This window comes from Rhipicephalus microplus, chromosome X, assembly GCF_043290135.1.
Source record: "Rhipicephalus microplus isolate Deutch F79 chromosome X, USDA_Rmic, whole genome shotgun sequence".
Taxonomy (NCBI): domain Eukaryota; kingdom Metazoa; phylum Arthropoda; class Arachnida; order Ixodida; family Ixodidae; genus Rhipicephalus; species Rhipicephalus microplus.
In genome coordinates this window covers 506,501,540-506,518,852 of record NC_134710.1, presented here as the reverse complement: position 1 = coordinate 506,518,852, position 17,313 = coordinate 506,501,540, and positions in this window count along the sequence as shown.

Sequence of the window (17,313 nt, the reverse complement as noted above, 5' to 3'; positions counted from 1 at the left end):
CCTGTTACCTTTACTCGTCACATATATTTCGTGTACCCTTAGGTACTCGGTCCCATCGCTTATCCTACGCCCAGATATTTGTTTTTATCTGTTATCTCTAGCATGACTTCCTGTATTCTAAGCTCACTACCTTTGATATTATTAAAAATCATGACTGCTGATTTTTCCTTACTGAATCTAAAATCTGACCTAACTCCCCCATTACCACAGATGTCCATCAATCTCTGCAAATCTTCCTTGTCGGCCATTAGCACTATATCATCTGCGTACAATAATGCTGGTAGTGCCTGATTATTGAGTTTTCTTTGTTTGACAAAAGAGAGGTTGAAGCCAAATCCACTTCCCTCTAATTTGGCCTCTAATCCTTGTAGGTACATCATGAATAACAAGGGTGACAGTGGACACCCCTGCCTAAGTCCCCGTTTGACTTCTGCAGGCTTGGATACCTGTTTTTCCCACTTTATAACTGCCTTGTTACCTTTATTGATATCCTGTAAAAGATTAGAGATCCCATCTTCCACACCCAGTGTGTCTAGTATTCACCACATGTCCTCTTGAACCACGCTATCATACGCTCCCTTGATATCCAAAAATGCTAGCCACAGGGGCATGAGTTCTTTTTCTGCTATTTCGATGCACTGCGCCAGTGAGAGCAGATTGTCTTCCAACCTCCTGTGTTTCCGAAACCCATTTTGCAGTTCCCCCAGCACCCCCTCATCCTCTATCCATGCTTCCAGTCTTTCCTTTATTATCTGCATCGCAGCCTCTAGACCACTGATCGCAAACACCCGCACTTCTTCCTAACGGAGAAGCAGATAAACACTGCGCGATTTCCGGCGACGAGCCGCCGCAGCGACCTTGGAAGCAGTTCTCGGCTGTCAGCGAGCACGGTGGAGGAAAATAGGAGAGGTGTGTGAACAGCGGCGCATCGCCGTACTGAGCACGCGCCAACGATTTGCGTGCGTTTTGCCCTCCCTCCGAAAGTCGGCGCTGTATGTTCAGGGGCCATCGTTCGCGCAGTTTTATGTGGTGAACACGTAGACATGTGTAGCGTTTGCACGGTTTTTTGCGGTGTGAATCGTTTTGTGAACCTCTGATGGGGAAAAAGTGCTTCGTCCCGCGTTGCACGACCGGCTACGAGTCGTGTCAGGAGAAGTACTCGCTGTTTTCTGCCCCGAAAGACGACGAGCGTCTCAAGCTCTGGCGACATGCCATACCGAGGAAAGATTGCCCGCTATAACCAACAGACAGTGTTTGCGAGAGACATTTCGAGTCTCATCTCGTGGCTAAGACGTGGACTGCCCACTACAACGGCAATGTACTGATGAGTGTGCCACGACGAGCATCCCTGGCGCGTGACGCTGTTCCCACGGTATTGCCGGATTGCCCGCTTTACCTCTCGAAGAGATCGATGACTCGGAAGCGGCCCGCTGAAAGGCAGCTTTTGGCGCCATCGAAACGAAAAGGCGCCCCTTCTAGCGTCAGCAACAACGACGACCCGCCGAACTGTCACATGAGTTGCGATGAGATGCCTGCAGTCCAGGCAGGCATCGACATAGAATCTCCAAAAGCGCAGTCAGGACCAGAGGAAGCTCGTTGTTCGCCGTCCGAAAGCTTGCGTGGCGAAATACCGCAATCATTTCTGCCTTCTGATTCTAGGGGTCACCGTAAACTTGAGCTTGTCGGTGTAAAGAGCGTTGTGTTTTCTGAAATGAAACGTGCAAAGAAACTTGATTGTTCCTCGTCAGAACCTTCGGAAACACGTGCCGTTACGACGTTTGTTAACCCAATTGATGAAAACATGAAGGCGAATGTTGTTCTAATGGGCCAGTCTATTCCCATGACAATGCTGCCGTACAGCAGTTCTCTGGCCACAACGGAAGAAGTCCGAGCTCTTCTCAGGCACGTGGATGAAGTCAACATTTGCAGTGGCGGGCCCAGCCCTCTCGAATTCCCACATGTTGTGCCCGAAAGTGCTTATATTGATGTTTGCCAGAAATGGCACCACAAAAGTGCTGCATAATTCTCAGCGGGGATTCCCCATCATGTGAAAAGTGCGTCAACCTTGCAAACACCTTGCGGACGAGAAAGAAAAGGATGGAGGAGAAGAAAAGTTTGTCGAAGCCAGGCCATCAGCGTCTTCCTTCTTTGCAGAAAAACAATGCCACTGTGGCAGCACTGCGCCGTGCCAATTATGCACATAAGCGATCGGAAAATCACCTTCTGAAGCGATTCAGTGAACTTTCGAAGGAGGTGAAACAAGCACGAGATAAGCTGCAGTAAGTGTCGGAAGAGGGAATCGAGACAATTCTGAACAGGCCTGACTTCCCTGCCACACAGCTGACTGTTGTCAAAGAGTGTATTGTTGCTGCCAAAGCGGCAAACAAAAAGGCCCGCGGTACACTGAAGAATGGCTGCTGATGTGTGTTCTCCTACATATACGCAGCCCGTAAGCGTACTGCTTCCTTAGGGACAACAATGTTCTTTCCTTCCTTGTGCTACAACTGTGCGGAAGTACCTAAGCATGGTGCGCGTGAAGTTCGGCTTCGACACAAGGTTCTGATTGATTGATTTATGGGGTTTAACGTCCCAAAACCACCATTTGATTATGAGAGGCGCCGTAGTGGAGGGCTCCGAAAATTTTGACCACCTGGGGTTCTTTAACGTGCACCTAAATCTGAGTACACGGGCCTACAACACAAGGTTCTTCTCAGCCTTCAAGAAAAAGCTGGCAACAAAAGATGAGTTCCAGCGACGTGGCATACTAGTTTTTGATGAGATGAAACTGAGAAAAGAAATGAGGGCCCATGCCAAGTCGATGACTTACAGTGGGTTCACTGACTTTGGGGACACTGCAGCTGCGAGCGATGACCTTGCAGACCACGGGCTGGTTTTCCCTTTCCGCTCCTTCGGCGACCGTTATTCTCAGCCTATTGCTGTTTTTGCTACCAAAGGGCCCACGAAGGGAATAATCCTCGCGCAGCTTATCTTAAAGGCTATTTTGTTACTTGAGGAGGCTGGTGCTTTCGTTGATGCGATTGTGTGTGATGGGGCTAGCACGAATCGTCTCATGTCGAAAAAATTTAGTGTGAGTGGAGCGTTGCAGAATACGAAGCACTTCTTCACGCATCCTGCTAACGATAAGCGAAACGTGTTCGTTTTTTCTGATGCGCCGCATCTGATAAAGTGCGTCCGAAACCGACTGCATGAACAGAAAGTGTTGCGAGTGGGCGGTAAATGGGTCCACTGGGCACATTTCGACAAGTTGTTTGTTGAAGACACAAAACAAGCTGGGAACTCGCGTGTTTGCCCAAAAATAACATTGGCGCATGTCAGTCCTTCCCCCATAGAAAGGATGCATGTTAAGCTGGCTACTCAGTTGTTCAGCCATAGTGTTGCCAAAGGGCTGGAGTTCTATTCCAAAAGAGGCACAAAGGGACTCGAAAACGTGAGGGTCACAGGGGCGTTTAGCCTCAGATTTAACGAGCTGTTTGATGCCCTCAGTCGAAGAGTCCCAAAGGAAGGTATCCGTCTGGGAAGCAGAGACTTGAGGGTTCTAGCTTCATCGTTGCAGTGGCTCAACAAGTGGGAAAAGGAGGTGACTACAGGAGCCCTTCCTCCTTCCAACTTTTTGACAGCCCAAACTGCAGAGGGCCTTCGTGTGACAATTTTGTCAACACTTGAACTGTGCAGGTTCCTCTTGAAGGAGTGCAACTTTAGGTGCGTTCTCTCTGAGAAGTTCAACCAAGATTTCCTTGAGCGTTTCTTTCGAATCATCCGACTGGCAGGAGGCCAGAACGACCACCCTTCAATGCCAACGTTTTTACAGTTATACAACATGTTGTCGGTGTATAGCTTGATAAAGCCTCCAAAGTTTGGTAATTGCGAAGTTGAAGCCTCCGAAAGCCCACCTGTGCTTACATTGAGTGACTTGAAGCTCGTGTTTATGGAAGGTGACAAGGCAGAAACATTGCTCCAGCAGTTAAAGAACAAACTAGATGGTCTTGTTTGTGCTGACAATGAGTGCGAAGATGTTTTCGACCATGCATACGGAATGCCTGAGGCTGTCGACTGCATCATATATTACTTGTGTGGGTTTGTTTGCCACAAACTGCTAAAAAACACAACATGTTTGAAGTGTCAAGAGAGCCTTGTGGAGAAAACTCAAGTGCACCAGCAAGTTGAAAGTGCTCTTGTAGACTGCAAAAGCAAAGGCGGCTTATTGCACCCTAAACGGGCCACATTTAGGTTGTTGCGGGCAGCAAAGGCAGCATTTCAGGAGCACTCAACGTGCAGAAATGCTTACGAGCTTGCGCTGGAAAGTATTCTGGAAAAATACACATTCTAGTTTCCTTGTCCGGAGCACAAAGAGGAAGTTATGGCCGGCCTCCTGCACAATTACCTATCATTGCGCATGAGGCAGCTCTGCAAGCAAAAGAAAAATGAAATGAAAAGCAGAACGCAGGAGCTCAGAAAGCTGGCAAAGCTTGTCTAACCGAGCATCCATGTAAGCGGCTGTTGTCATTGTGTTATTTTATGCCTGCGTCTAATTTTGTTCAGTTGTTTTCATTTTGTTACTATTTCATGTTAGTGTGTGCAAATAAATTGTCAAGTGCAAGTTTTGTTGCAATTGTGAGGCGCTTCTTTCAACTTTGACCATTTTTTTTGTTGTATGGCAGTGCGAGTTACCTAGAAATCATTTGCAGCTTTAGTCATGGTGTGTAGAAAAAGACGCGCGGCTATTCCGTGGTGTGACACGCATAATCACGCTTGCTCTTCACTAATCTGCTAAACAGTTCGATGAAACATCTATTTTTTCGGGGGGGGGGGGGGGCAAAAGACTTGTTTTGCTTGCTTTCAAAGAGTGCCTGTAGGCTTCCTATACAAAGCCGGTTCAATTAGCTATTTAAATTTGGCGCATTCCATATCTGGCGCGTTCCAAAAAGCGCCAGATATGGCAAGGTGCATTCAAGGAGGATTCCCAAGGCGCATTCCCAAGAAGTGACGCATTCCCAAGAAGTGACAAACCGTAAAATTGTTCCTCGACGAGGAAACTCATTCTGCGAATTTCGTGCCTACATTGTTTTACTGAGTGGGGGAATGCAGACGCGACAAATTGAAACTTTAACTAGCAAATAGCCTCCTGACTTGCTTTCAGCCGAAGTCAATCAGTGAAGAAAAGGGCTATTTTTGAGAGAGGTGCCGTCCACTAGTGTCTAGGTGTCGTTTATTACGCTACAGGCTTTTTCATTGCGCCACACAGGGTTCCCGCTATCAAATTGCAAAGTAACTAGAAGAAGTAGACGTCATTAGAATCGCGCCGGCCGGCTGCTATAACAGTTGCGTCGGCTCCCAAAGTCGCCAAAGCCACTGAAGATAAGTACTTAGAACGCTTGCGCACAGATGCTAAAATTTATAAACGACATGCAATAATGCACGTAAAGATAATTTTATGAGCTTACATTGCTTAACAGAGTGAGTATTTACAGCGTTGGGTCCTATGTGTTGTGCTGACCGATGGCCCCCATGCACGTGCGCCATCCATCGAAAACTGCTCGAAGCGCACGCAAAACTGGTATGCTTGGGCGGGCGCAGTTCAGCCACCTCTCATATTCCTCCACCGTGCCAGCGAGTCAATCCACGAGTGCTACTTCTTTTGCGTGTTTTTAAAAGAAAAGTTGTGCGATGCCCAGCTGTACACCCGGTGCGAATCACGTGCACCGCCGGATGTGCCTGGTGCCACTTTTCACGTATGTTTGCTTCACTGTTGATGGAATTTGCATGCGGAGCTCTCAGCTGTACGCTCCGTTGGTTCTCATTCATTGTGTCAACTAAGAACACATGCGAACTTTCGTTTTTACTGTTGTTGTTGTTGTAGAAGTTGTGTCGTTCATACGGAAGGGCAATAAACTTTTCTTGTTACCGGACTAAGTGTGTATGCAGCGCACGGTGTGCGCTCGCTCCGTGTTAGTTGTGTGCGCACTGGAAATACACACTTAACGTGCACGATCACGTATACAACACCGCTGTGCCTTCTTACCGACGTGAAGTACGTCAAGTACTAGGCTGGCGTTGCACGGAATAGCTACGAAGCAAGCTCTCAAAATCTTGCATTGTCAGACTGACACTATACACGAGCAAAGAACTGTTAATCAGCCGGTAGATCAGGAAGTATGGCTAAGAGAGAGAGAAAAAAGGCCTTGCGGCGAGCAGAACGCGTAAGGCACTGCCGGGTGGGCAGTGTTTCGGTTCACCCGGTGGCACGAACCTTTTGAAGACGAAAACGCTCGGTTCACCCATTAGCCGCCTAAAACGGGCTTGACTTGGCTTAAAGTGTATGAATAGATGGCGTTAGAATCGTTGTGTTGGAAAACTCTTTCAGGTGATTTAGGCGTTCTTTATTCTGTGGTTCAGGTAGAGTTTCTCACTAACTTGTGACACACAGTCTGTGGCGGGTTCATCGTATTCTAGTCGTGATGTTTTTTTTTGTCCGATGTTGGTGTTGGATTGGACTGTAATCTGTTTAAAATGGCGAGAACCGCCTTTGCCCGTGGAGACGTGGTCGCTCTCTGTTATTAGAAAGTGATTCATACGCAAGTCGCTGCCGCTTTTGTTAATTCCTGTGATGTCGCCATGTTCAGGAGCTTCTCTTCCGTGCTTATAGAGTTGTTAACGGCATTCGCCCGAAGTGTTTGCCACCAAATCTACAAGCAATGATAACGAGTATAAAATTAAGGCCGTGTGGAATGCGATTTGTGAATGTTGGTCTCACGCATGTACTACTACGCGGATGTAGGGTAGGTAAGGTGCATGCGTGTTGCTTGAGGACCGATCAAGCAGCTGGTGTCACTTGGGAGGAAGTATATACTTGTGCCAACGCTTTCGTTGAAGCTTGTTCTTGCGTAAGTGCGCGAGATAGATACGGAATGCACAAGTTGGAATAAGAGAACGTTCTTGTCCGAATGGCTTTATTAAGCAGTCGCAGATGATGGCAATTTGTTTGGTTAGCAGTGTGTGTTTATATTGGGGTAACCAACAGTGAAGGTAGTTGTGTGTGGGTGGGGAAATTAGTTTTCTTTGTTGCGGTGCCTTCCAAACAAATCCGTTGTTTCTTCTCTTCATTGCGTCGGTCTCTTGATGTGGCAATAAATTTTGCTAAGTGCTCTTCGTGACACTTTTTCTTGCTGTAGAATGCTGTAGTAAAAGTTGACGCGAAAGTTCAGCGGAGGTGTTTAAAGTCCTTGCAGCTATCCACAGCAACATTTCTTTATGTGATCAGTTGGACGATCGTTATTTGGAGTGCCTTGGATAACACAAAACGTTTCTTTTTTTTCATTTACTGAACGGTCCGGAAAAATCGGGGACATCTGTCCCGACGGGGACATCGTGGGCAAAGTCTTGGACAGTCCAGCAAAATTCGGGACGGCTGGTAACACTAGTTTAGGCAAGTGTATAAAAAGGAAAAAAAGGTAATAAAATAGAAGTTTCATCGCTGGGAGCACTGTCGAGCTTAAGTTGCTAACCCCTAAAGGTCTTTTTAAAAGTTAACATTGCCGCCATTCAGCAGTGTCATGGGGTGAAGTGTATTGCAGTGTATTGTAGTGTATTGCAGTAAAGCATACATAACGCGTACATAACAAGATCCACTGCACGTGACGATCTTGTTTTTTCAAGCTTCATGCACTGATTAAAAAGTATAGGATCAAGAAACTTACATGCTGTCTCAAGGTATAATCAGGCTCACCAGGGAGGTAATTGGTGACATTCTACTGAGTTGTATGTCGGAGGACTGTGTACATAACATCATAGTATTCTTTCAATGCTGTAGCTTTATTTGTGTAACGAGTGAAGCTTCTTTTCCTGCTAAATATTTCTGACAAGCAAACAAGTTCCAACAGCAGGATTGGCCCTTGGGCAAAGCAGGCGGTAAGAGTGAGCTTATTCACAAGCCCTTCAAATGCACCCACTGCAGGAACTAGTGGCAAAAATTCCAGTGCAACAAGAAGGGCAAAGGAGAACGGTGCAGGTGAACATTTCAGGAGGGTATCTTCTCGACATCATCCTTCTCTAGCCGCAAGCTTGTATGGCCAATGTTTAGCAGACTCCGACTAAAATAAACTAGGTATAAATGTCGCTTATATGTTGCAAGATGACACACCATATACATTTTGAGAGTCTCCTCACCACAAGCCCTACATTAAAATAAAAATTTTTTTCTACGGTGCCCTTTTTTTGTTCTAATTAGTTGTCTCAAGCAACAATATGCACATTGTGACAGTCTAGCTGATACCGACAAAGATGGCTCCAGCCATCACCATGTATGCTCCACTCAAAATGTAAGACACTGTAAAATCTTAGTCCGGTGTGCGTGCATAGGACCTTGAACAAGTAAGCAGTGACCACTTTTCTTGTGTTCTCTGCACTGGCACATGCTTGTCGCACACCTGCTAAGATTGTGACAGTGAAATTACTTCTGGCAATGCTGTCTCAGAGGTAAGACTGTGTCCACCACCAGGAACACCATGGTGGAGCGAGCAGAGGTTCATATCAAATGTAGAAATAAACTGGCAACACCATTATGATATAAGCACACTTGCATTAATTTATTAAATTAATTTATTGAGGCAGACATCCCACCGCTAAGCCTAGCTGTGATCTCTTTTCGTTATTTTCTACATAGTTTTCCTATTGGTCACAGCACAAGAAGAAAATTTTGTGGTAGCACCATATTTTAAGCTTGCATGACTCCAGTGAAGCACTGTGCGAACAGATGTATTGAAAATGTCAGCACTTCGTGTCCTATAAATGGTGAACTGGTTGTCACATTCAGCCGGTGATCCTCCTGGAGCTCTAGGATATACTCTAAGGTCATTTTGCATCAACAATGCCACACACAATAGTTTAACTACGGTTATTAATGGCTGAGAGAGTACATAGCTACAGGGAGGTAATTAAGCTAAGGGGCAAAATTGTATATGCCTAAGCACCACAGGAAAAATGAAAAAGCACAGGGAAAGAGCGTCACTGACAGCTGAACTACAGAAAATATTTACACCACACCACACATTAGCATCTTCTATAATTTCCCCGAATAATGTTATACCAACCTGCCCAGCAATAAATACTTCTAAGGTAATAAAGTGCAGAATGACAGTTGCATAAGACAGGAAACACGGGACGCGAGTTAACTGCCATCTATCTTTATTTGTGGCTTTGGTAGAAAATATATAAGGAAACAGACACTTGGGCAGAGTGACATTGTGCAATGTCACAGTCATTAACACATCACATAACATTGCCTGCTCGAGGAACTTTTCTGGCTTTCAAGGTTTTGACAAATGTGTCACAAATAAATACGCCACTTCTTTTCCAGCTTGAACTGCTTCCAACAGTTCAAATCTATCAGGACTGCAACCTGTAATCTTTGTCTGGTATTTAATCTGAACTGACTTGCACTAATACTTGCGCAACAATCAGCCAGATTTGTCTATCTACCCTTAACAACCTGTAAGTCCACGTGTACCCGCTCCACCCTTCCAGTCGTCATAGCCCATACGGGCCATTATATCATTCAGTTAGCTGCCTAACTATACTTTCATTCATTCACTTCATATTTCTTGAAAGTAGAGATATGTGAACCCTACAACTGCTCTTCAAAAAACAAATGAAGTACAAGTATAACACTTGCTCCTAGAGCGAAGCTGGCTTCTTCACTCTAGGAGCAAGTGTTATACTTGTACACTTCTGTAGATTTTTTAACACTTCTGTAGATTTTAAGGGCTTGATGTTTTCGCCATATACTCGATCCCTACTTTTAAAGTTGCTAGGAGTCCTTATCATATCTGCAAAGAAAGATACAGCCAGTATTTGAGGTACTTGTTTTCAAATTGCAATGAAAATAATACATCAACTGGGAAACAGCAATGAAACATTTTGTATTAAAATTTATTTTGAATTCATTTTCATGGACAACATGTGTACCAAATAGTGGCCAACAACCATTTGGTGTATTTGCAACATGCTCTGCCATAACGAAGCACATGCATTAAACCTGAGAGACACGAGCTCATGCATGCAGGTACAATTATTATGTCGCCCCTTGAAAATTCCTTGGTAATTTTAAATACTTTGCTGGGCAGATGTCTGTTAAATTATTCTCGAATGTCGAGATTGACTATAAAATTAGCAATGCTAATAACGTTGTTGGCTTGTGCCACAAATTTTTTACCACTCATTCTTTAAAATCATTTCCTTATGCTGTTGTTGCACAGCCAAACAAGAATATGTACATGCTCTTTAGCATACTGTTATTTACAAACTAAATGCCAGTCCATTAAAGTTCAAGATAATGAAACCTTCATATTCCAAAATTACCATTAAACTGCAGGTGAGTTACCACAACAACAATCTTGCACTGTTGTCATTACGTTTTCATTATGAATTTACTAATTTGCATGCTTGCTTCTTTTTCACAGAGTATGCATATTATTATACAAGACACCACAACTAACTCATCTATCTACTTCAGTATTTCATCACTTTGAATCAACCATCATATTGCAAAGTCTTGAAACAAGTCACTTTGAAGACCCACAAGTTTTTTTGGGCCCTTACAGTGCAACGTAGGCGCTGAAGTGTCAAACAGGCCAAAAGGCAATGGTAAGTCTTGTTCATAGGCATTGGACAAATCTGTTTATAAAAGGTGTTAAAGGCACATGCGTGCACATGTTTCGGTTTGGTTGTACGTAAATATTAAGAAAGGAAGGAGTGGTGCGACATTTCTGGCACAAGCCAAGCATGTTGTTAGCGTTGTTAACTTTATAGTTAGTACTGGAGTTTCAGATTGATTCCACCCTACTTTTATTTAGCAATGTATCTATAACATCTGGTAAAAATAGTGTCTCTTAATAATTTCACAAATGACAACACCCTTATCAGAAAATCATGACGGAATTCAGATGATAGCAAGGAAGGGGCATTGGCAGTTAAAATGAGAAATAGGCTTGGCTTAGCTGAGCACAAAGTGAGTACAATTTCATGTGAAGCATCCAAAGTACTAAACTTTGTTAGTGCCAAGGTCCAGATGACTTAGATTTAAAGTAAATGTTTATGACTGACCTTGTCAAATGTGTTAGAAAATTCTAATATAATTCAGTATATGAATCACTGCATCAAGAGAGTGGCACAATTGATGAGTAAATAAGTGTAGTCTAACTTTGAAGCGTATTTTTTAATCTATACTGCGTAGTGTAGTATGAAATGTAGGGCGATGTAAATGTACTGAACTGCTGAATAAGCTTTGTTAGAATATAATAATAGTAGTGGTATTACAACATATGTGCAAATTAAAAAAGAGAAAAATATTATTAAATTTTTAAATCCCAGAAAAAAAACAAAATGAAAACAAATCACAGCATATTTATGGAGTGATTGATGATGAGTGGGGCGAAGCGTCCGTCCGTGCATGCGTCTATGCATCCGATCGCGTTCAAGAATGCAGATGGCGCATGGGTAACACCGACGAGACGCGTGCCAAGGAAGCCGAGCGCAGGTGTCTTTAACGTGCCCGCCCCTCTGCTTCGTTCATGCCCCACCAACGATCCACTACATACGGCGACTGTCCAGGAGACTGAGAGATCCACTCTTTTTATGCATACACAGGCACAGCCCCCCCCCCCCCAATGCAGCCAATTGGAGAGTAGGGGTACAGCGCCATCTAGTTATCTTTACCCAACTGCAGTTTCTATGTAATTCGTAAAAGCGCTGTCTATTATACTGTTCGGCAAATACTGCTTTCTTTTCTTAATCGTCTCTTATCTCGGATACGCGTGACGCTTGTACCATATCTAAGGACACAGTGAAAGATGAGGCATCAGTACCAAAAGGACTTATTTGGTTTGCATTCTTTTATGATTTGGGCGAAGTATAAATATTTATAGCAATTTGATTTGGAAGTGTATTTTTAAGTGTTTGTGAGTGCCTGTAATGTGTTAACTTAAAATGACTGAAAAAATTACTTTTGACGTGTCGATGTTTATGTCACTATGAATTAATTGAAACAAAATCTTTAGTCTTGCTATTTTTGCCCTACCTTGTAGTGTTAATAGACCACTTTTCCTTTGCTACTCAGTAGAAGAATTGATTAGATTGCATTTGTTATAAATATACCTCACTGCTTTCCTGTGCACCCCGTTTTAATTAACGCAATTGGTTACCTTGTATGCATAAACCAAACAATACGACTATAATCATGTTATTATTATTATTATTATTATTATTATTATTATGATTATTATTATTATTATTATTATTATTATTATTGCAGCGATAACATTGCATTTTATTTGTGGTTTACTCATTAAATCTGTCTGTGTTCCACTGTTACACTGTTTAAGGCAGTATTTATAATGTCCTTACAGAGACCTACATATTGCCACGTTCCATTTGTTTCCGAAAGCCGACGTCGGGAACGGCCCCAGTAGGTCCATACCAATCTGCTGGAAAGGTCGGCAAGGTGGATGAATTGGCTGCAGAAGTCCCGCTGGCCTTGTCGGCGGTGTCTTGCGTCGCTGACAGTCCCGGCATGTCCTCACATAACGAGTGACGTCGGTGGTAAGACGTGGCCAGTAGTACCTTTCTTGTATCTTCGCGAGCGTGCGAGAAACACCGAGGTGCCCCGCCGTCGGACCGTCGTGCAGGGCCTGCAGGAGTTCTGGTCGCAGAGCTGAAGGCACCACAAGGAGGTACTTAGCTCGAAGCGGTGAAAAGTTTTTCTTTTGTAGAAGACCGTTTCGTAGAAAGAACGACGCAAGTGTGCGCTTGTTATACCTTCAGGACTTCGGCGGTCCTGCCTTCGAGGTATTCTATTAGGGCCTTAAGTTCCGGGTCGGCCCGCTGTCGTTCAACGAAGTCGTCGGTAGTTATCGTTCCCAAGAAGTAGTCGTCATCCGGGTCGCCGGGTAGCGGTTGGTCGCTCATAACTTTGAAGGGCCTGCCGTGGAGGTATTGGCGAAATTTCGACGTAGCCCAGATGATGGCGAGGCACTCCTTTTCTGTTGTGGAATAATTTGCTTCTTCTTTGGATAGCCATCGGCTGGCGTAACTAATAACCCTTTCAAGTCTGTAAGCCCTCTGCACAAGAACGGCACCAAGACCTACGCTGCTTGCGTCAGTATGTATTTCTGTCTCGGCGAATTCGTCGAAATGGGCAAGCAACGGAGGCGTCTGGAGGCGATGTTTAAGCTCCTGGAAAGCGTGTTCCTGTGGCATTTCCCACTTGAACTCCACGTCGGCCTTGGTAAACTTAGTGAGAGGATCGGCGATGTGGGCGAAGTTCTTCACGAACCGCCTATAATAGGCGCACAGGCCCAGAATTCGGCGCACGGCCTTCTTGTCAGTGGGCGGTGGGAAGTCGGCGATGGCAGCTGTTTTCCGTGGATCGGGACGAACTCCAGACTTGCTGATAACGTGCCCCAGAAACAAGAGCTCTCATACGCAAATCTGCACTTTTCTGGCTTCAGTGTGAGCCCGGACGTCTTGATGGCTTGAAGTACAGCTTCAAGGCGCCGAAGATGCTCGTCGAAACTCGAGGAAAACTTCCTCGAGGAAACTCGAGGAAGGTAAAGCATCGGGACGATGCCTTTTTTTTTCAGAGGGGGGCAATGCCACGTTCCATTTCCCAAGTTTTTGTTATCGTCCCAAAACACCACGCGATTCTCAGCGCAAACCGCGCCTGCAGTTTTCGAGAAGGTTCCGGACTGTAGTAGATCATTTCGATAAGATCACGCCCACTGTGCGAACGGTACAGATTGTTCTGGAACCTACGCCACCGCCAGCGATAACACTAGAACATTCGACGGCAAGAGTATAAATGCCGACGCGCTTCGCCGCTTGTCAGTTGTTGATCGAAGGCCGACGCTCCGTTCGCCGCTATCAGTCTGAGACTGCTATCTGTGCAAGACTGCTGCTGTAATTGGACTTTCCGTTTACCGGGCACAGGTTCGCCCAAATAAACAGTTAAATCCCAACACGAAGTCTTCTGTCTTCAGCCACGTCACGATCCCGTGACAATATTTTAACTGCATTTAATGGACTCAAATATATCACCCAGTCTTGTGGCACACCCTACAGGACAAGAATGTTTTCGTCATTTCAGGACATCCTGAGGATGTTTCGGATTTTTGAAGGAGGTACGTATTAGGGAATGACTGATGCACGGCTACCTGTTTTTCATGCAACCTTACCTTATCTCCAAAATATCAGGTGATGGCAGTATGAGGAAAAGCAGTTAGACCTTTTCAGAGTAGCTTTATGCCTTTCTATAAATTGCAGTGTCATGTTCTCCTCTGGCAGAGAGATGCAAGGCAAGAGGAAGTAAGGGAGTGCCAGCCCCTTTAAACATTGATGCAGCACACAGCAATATTTGGTTTTGCATATGTACTGGGCCTTACACAAACTGTTTTTAGTATTTTTCACTGCTTGAAATACGCTGTGCCTTTTTGAAATGAAACTTGTACTGGCATACAATGAACTTTAATTGTTGTCAGCATCAGATGTACAAAAAAAATCCCATCATGAAGGCAGTGAGCCTTATCACTTATTCGCCTTGCACTACAGGTATTCTGGGATGAAGAGGATGGCCGTAAGGAAGATAATAATAATAAAAATATTAATAATAATAATAATAATAATTCACACCAACTGGTTTTATTATAGTAAATAATTCCAGGTGGTTTCATTTTCAGTCTCGAGTGGTTCATGCTGGAACCAACTGGAACATGTTGCTAAACTGTTGGCCTCCACTTAGTCCCAGCTGTATACAGCCATGGTTTCAGTTACAGTGAACTGAAACCGTGGAGTATTTTCACCTGGAAATGAAATATTGTAGAAAGTGATCCATCGGAAGACAGAAAAAAAAACAAAGAGGAAAGATAAAACAGAGAAAAGAGCAAAAAGTAGGCGAGCTCTCAAAGAGAAAAAGAGAAGAAAGAGAGAAAGAAGGAGGCACACGCACACCGAACTTCTCTCGTGCCCATTTTTGAGGGCTCCTCGTTTTTTCCCTATGCGTCACTTTTTTACCATTACCTTTTGCCATTTTTCCTTTTACCATTACCTTTTGCCATTAAAAATTGCATTCTGATTTGCATTTTTTCTGTGTCTGCAATTGTTTTTTATCAAGAGTATTTACCATCATTCATTTCAAGAGTATTATCAAGAGTATTATCATTCATTTCAATGCTAGGAGCCTGCGTAAACACTTCGATGAAATCCATGATCTACTTTCTTCATATAGCAACTCTTTTTCACTTATTGCCATAACAGAAACATGGTTATCAGTTGTTGACAGAAATCTCTATTGCTTCCCAAATATAACTCAGAATACTGTAACAGAATAACTAGCTAGTCATGGTGGCGCGGCCATTTTTATATCTCCTTATCTTATAGAAGAAGACATGATTTACACTTTCCTGTAACTAATTGCGAATCAGTTTGGATTGAAATCACTAACTGCTCTCCATCTTGCGATCAGAGAGATTTCATATTTGACTGCATTTACCTATCTCCCTCATCCTCAGTCGAAGATTTTTTTTTCTAATTGTATGCTGATGACACTACCATATTTACTTCTGACAAAAGCATTTCACTTCTCGCCGACAAGCTAAGCACTGCCTTGAAAAATGTTTCAAGTTGATGCAGTGCTAACTTGTTAACTATTAACGCAACCAAGACTAAATATGTAGTATTTTCAATGCATCAAAAATATTCAGCATCCTTTCCTTCGTTGGCTTTTGGCTCGCACTCTATTTTTCCTAGTCCCTGCGCTTCTTTCCTCGGAATTTCTCTCCATTCTAGTTTGAAATACATAGATCATATTTCTGACATCAAAAAGAAAATAGCATACGGCATCCGCGCTCTGATTAAAACTTGTCCATGCTTCACACGCTCCACTTTACTGTCACTCTACTATTCATTCGTTCATTCTCATTATATTATGGCATAATGTGCTGGGGTAACACCTACAACACTCATTTGGCTTCCCTTCAAGTACTACAGAACCAATCCATAAGAATCATTACTAACAGTTAACGTTTTTCAAACGGTAAATGCCTACTTCATGATAACAATATTTTGACCATTTCAGAGCTCTTCAATTACAACTTAGGTATCATATTCTATAAATACATAACCAAGACACTACCTCCTATCTGCTTCTCATCTTTCGACCTTGTTGCTCATAGTACTTCTAGATCTTTACGTAACAATAACGTCCTTTTACCGAAGGTACGTACTAATTATGGTAAACTAACTGCTGAATTTTCATTTATAGCATTTTGGAACACAATACCATCTGTTATTAAAAATGCAAGAAACTTGCATCACTACAACAAAAAACCAACATCATACATTATGCATGCCTAGTCTTACCGTTTCTTACCATAGCGCTACCTTGTTTGAATGTCCGCATGTTATGTATTACAACTTTTTGTATTCTTTTTCAGTTATGCTCTTCACATTATTCATTGAGTCATTTGGTTTTCTTTTATGTTTGTTTTCCTTTGGTATGTATATATTGTATGGGCATGTATGTATTTATGTGTATATATGTGTATATATATGTGTGTATATGTATATATATATATATATATATATATATATATATATATATTTATATATATATATATATTGATTATTGCTTATGTTGCCTCTAACAGTGTTTTACCTCAATTTGCCCTTAACAGGAGTCCCAATACAGTCTTTGACTTTGTAACCTCCTTTTGTATACTAAACACATGTCACATTCTTGTATTCGTATCAATAAATAATCTGAAAATCTGAAACCTGGCTAAATCTTCGCTCTTATACACAGGTCGACTGAATTGATGGCGCAATGAGATTTAGCGCACTTGCTCGTTGTCACATCTTGTCCCGCAATTCTCATGTCTGTCGTGCCAGAAAACAGCTTTGCAATGCAAATCACTATAGTGCGGCTGAGGAGCTGGATCATGCACAGATCATAATCTCAGCCTGATCGCACGAAGTAACGGTAATAACTTAGTAGTACACCATGCATAATACAAGCAATCAGTAGGCCCTTAAGTTATGTCGTGTTAACTGCAGAAGTGCAAGTAGTGCTTTACCAGCATTTTCTTCAACTATGAGCAATACACTACAGCTGTGTTTTGTATGAATATAAAAGAGAGTACTGCTTGAAATGTTAAGTACACTGACTATACGATTCAAAATATGGTAATCGCCATTCCTAAGAGTTATATTTTCTTGTAAAAAACTGACACAAACCTATGTCAAGATTCG